This window comes from Syngnathoides biaculeatus, chromosome 4 (assembly GCF_019802595.1).
Source record: "Syngnathoides biaculeatus isolate LvHL_M chromosome 4, ASM1980259v1, whole genome shotgun sequence".
Lineage (NCBI taxonomy): Eukaryota > Metazoa > Chordata > Actinopteri > Syngnathiformes > Syngnathidae > Syngnathoides > Syngnathoides biaculeatus.
Genome location: NC_084643.1, coordinates 17,828,024 through 17,832,455, shown reverse-complemented (window position 1 = coordinate 17,832,455; position 4,432 = coordinate 17,828,024).

The window sequence follows — 4,432 nt, the reverse complement described above, 5'->3', positions numbered from 1 at the left end:
AGATGAAAACTAGCCTTGTGTTAAATCTGGCACTTTTACATTTTAATGATATACTTTGTTTAATAGGTTTTATTATTGTGCATTGTCCTGTGCAAATTTTGGGAAAGTGAAAAGAAACCATCCAAGATAAGAGAATTGTGGACCTGCACAAATCTGGTTCATCCTTCGGTGAAATTTGGTGCATGGAAGTGCCATGTTCATCCATTCAAAAGGGAATGTTCTGCCATCATCCAGCTCAGGGAGAAGAAAGTTTCTGCTTCCCACAAATGAAGATGCCTCAATCTGAAATGTGCATATTGACCCAAGAACGAAAACAAAAGACCCTGTGATGATGCTGGCTGAAGTTGGTAAGAGTGTGTCATTATACACAGTGAAATGAGTCCTATCCAGAAATGTGCTGAAAGGCCATTCTGGAAAGAAGATCCATTACTCCTAAAGAAACAGATTCTTCTTTTCCATTCAGCTTGTCCTATTAGGGATTGCCGCAGTTTGTCACGTTTTTCCATCTAAGTCAATCTCCTGCACCCTCCTCTCGAACACCAACTACCCTCATGTCTTCCTTCACAACATCCGTCAACCTTCTCTTTGGTTTTCCTCTTGCTCTTTTGCCAGGCAGCTCCTTCCTCAGTACCTTTCTACCAATATACTCACTCTCTCTCTTCTGGCCGTCTTCAGACGTCTAAGTCTACTCTCTCTACCTTTTTCTCCAAAACATCTAACCTTGGCTGTCCCTCTGGTGAGCTCATTTCTAATTTTATCCAACCTGCTCACTCCGAGAGTGAACCTCAACATCCTCATTTCAATTCCAGCTCTGATTCCTGTTTTCTCTTCACAGCAACTGTCTCTAATTTGTACATCATGGCTAGCCCTGCCACTTTATTATAAACTTTGCCCTTCGTCCTTGCATAGACTCTTCTGTCACATAACACACTAGATACCTTCCGCCAGCTTTTCCAACCATTTCTTCACACCTGCTGCTTCACCACGTTTGCTTTGGAGTCTGCACACCTCTATTTGACGTCAGTCAGTTGATCTCAGAGCCCTACTGTGTTTCTATTCCATTAGCATTTCTTTCGTGTATTCAGGACCTAAACCATTAAGTGATTCATGGACCAGTAGCAGAAGTTTAAAATCTATTCTAAAACTGACTGGAAGCCAGTGCAAGGACTTTAGGAGGCTTAGTTTTGGTCAGAACGCGAGCTGCAGCATTCTGAACGAGCTGCAGCTGTTCAATGGTCTTTTTGGGGAGCCCAGTCAGAAGACCATAAAGGAGGATAAAAGGATAAAAGCTTGGATAAGCTTCTTCTTGTCGGCTTGACAGATGCAAGCCTTCACTCTAGATATGTCTAGCATTTAGAGCAGGTAGAGTGTGTCAACACCCCACATCATGTTAAGTTTAGACACACTACCCTTACCCGTTCGCGGTTTACCGTTATAGAGCAGACCAATGACAATTGTGCAAAGGGAGCAGTTTAAAGTGACGAATCGTGCAATAGTTTACAGTATATATTACTAATTACTAATACTGATTGGACCATCAGGATGTGAGGGTCTGTCCCAACAACGGCACAAGGCAGAAAATAGATTCGCTGATCAAGAATTTTACGACTTAATTGAATGAGGGAAAGAAGCATCGCCGTCTTTGATGAGGCAGATGACTGTGGTGTCACAGCGATCTTCAGGAGTTTGACAGCTGGGTGCCTTGAAGTGCAGTCGTTTGTGTAGAGCGAGAAGAGCGGAGGTGCTGATAGTGCACATGGATGAGGTGGTGTCCCCCAACCTCACCTCATTCAGGGGGGTGGTAAGCTTGTCAAACACAGCAAACAGAGTGAGAGTATTGTTCAGGTTCTTACTGATAGAAACATTTTTCTGAAACTTTCTAGCGCCGACTAACTCTTGCTTAAAATTACAAAAACACTGTCTGTGGAGGCCATAGTTATATTAAATAGATTGAGTTTGGCTGCACTAAAGTGATCTGATGAGCCTGGACATAAAATGAAGAAACCCAGTAGAAAAAGCATATCGTGGTTTAAGAATTTTAAGACAACATAGGTTCATGTATTTGAAGATCACGATTTTCAGTTTCAATACAGTGTCTTTCTCATATCATATACAGTGAAGAAAATAAGTATTTGAACACCTTGCTATATTGCAAGTTCTCTCACTTAGAAATCATGGAGGGGTCCGAAATTTTCATCGTACGTGCATGTCGACTGTGAGAATCTAAAAAGACAAATCCAGAAATCACAATGTATGATTTTTTAACAATTTATTTGTGTGATACAGCTGCAAATAAGTCTTTGAACACCTGAGAAAAACAGTGTTAATATTTGGTACAGTAGCCTTTCTTTGCAATTACAGAGGCCAAACATTTCCTGTAGGTGTTTGCTGAGGTTTGCTCAGACTGCAAGAGGGATTTTGGCCCACTCCTCCACACAGATCTTCTCTAGATCAGGTTTCTGGGCTGTTGCTGAGAAACATGAGTTTCAGCTCCCTCCAAAGATTTTCTATTGGGTTTAGTCTGGAGACTGGGTCTGCCACGCCAGAACCTTGACAAGCTTCATACGCAGCCACTCCTTGGTTTTCCTGGATCATTGTCATGTTGAAAGACCCAGCCACGACCCATCGTCAATGCTCTGACTGAGCGAAAGGTTGTTCCCAAAATCTCACAATACATGGCCGGTCATCCTCTCCTTTAAACAGTGCAGTCATCCTGTCCCATGCGCAGAAAAGAAGGGATGGTGTTCTTGGGATGGAACTAATCATTCGTCTTCCTCCAAACACAGTTAGTGGAATTATGACCAAAAAGTTCAATTTTGGTCTCATCTGACCACAAAACTTTCTCCCATGACTCCTCCGTATCATCCAAATGGTCATTGGCAAACTTAAGACGGGCCTTGACATGTGCTGGTTTAAGCAGGGGAACCTTCCGTGCCATGCATGATTTCAAACCATGACGTCTTAGTGTATTACCAACAGTCACCTTGAAAACAGTTGTCCAAAATCTTTTCAGGTCATTGACCAAGTCCTGTCGTGTAGTCCTGGACTGATTCCTCATCTATTTAAGAATCACTGAGACCCCACGAGATGATATTTTGCATGGGGCTCCACTCTGATTGAGATTGACCGTCATGTTTAGCTTCTTCCATTTTGTAATGATTGCTCCAACAGTGGACCTTTTGTCATCAAGCGCTTGGCAATTTCTCTGTAGCCCTGTAGTACGTGTCTTTATGCAGCTAACAACTTCACACAGGTGCATCTGATTCAGGATAAGACATGGAGTGTAGGTGGACTTTTAAAGGCAGAGTAACACGTCTTTGAGGGTCAGAATTCTCGCTGATAGACAGGTGTTCAAATACGTATTTGCAGCTGTACCACACAAATAAATCGTTTAAAAAAAATCACACATTATGATTCCTGGATTTTTCTTTTTAGATGATCTCTCTCACAGTGGACATGCACTGACGATGAAAATTTCAGACCCCCCCACAATTTCTAAGTGGGAGAACTTGCAATATAGCAGGGTGTTCAAATACTTATTTTCTTCACTGTATACACACAGTATACATATTCAGTCACTCATATTTGAAAAATGTACGGGTGTGGTCAGTCATGCCCGCAGATATAAAGTTGCGGGTGTGATTTGGGATGGAATTTCAAGACCTTAAAATAACCCACTGAGTTGTTATATCCGAATATGTAGTTGTTACCTAATACTATAATCATAATTTATTGACACTGCACAGACTGAGACAGACATTTTAAAAGAGGTCAATAGAGATTCAACTTCAAAACTAAATATAGTCTATAGTCTAACGTTAGAACTTAGATCAAATCAAGGTAAATCACAATCGCATACTTATTATAGTTAGGTCCTGAAACATTACCTGTGTTATAGCCCAAAAATGTTTTCAGTGTAACTGAATTTCCTTTGACATGGCTCATGATGTTGATGACATTGACATAAATTCGCTCCCAGTACGTGAAAAAGCTCAGAACATTTGCTTTTGGCATAACTTCCGAGCATGCTCAGTACGGTTAAGTTGCATTTCCTGTTTCCGGGTGAATAATGATTGTTTAGGACCAGGCTTGTTTTGTTCCCAACGTTTCGAAATAAACACATAAATTAATGTCAAGACTACACAAAATAAGCCATGTCTTTCAAGATCTCTTTCTACTCGTAACAAATTTTAGGCGCATGATTTTTCGTGCTCGACTGTGCAGATTTGCGAGTGCAATGCTGGGCTCAACATTAACTTTTGCAGCTACTTGCCCTATCGGGCAAGTGAATCAAAATCTCACTTACCCCATCCGAAAGCCCACTTGCCATAGCTTTCAACAAATAGTAAGTGCTTTTCTTCGCAACTGTTGATAATCCCTACATCATATAAAATACATTATAGGTTTTGTTATCATTTATTGCATTGTTTAT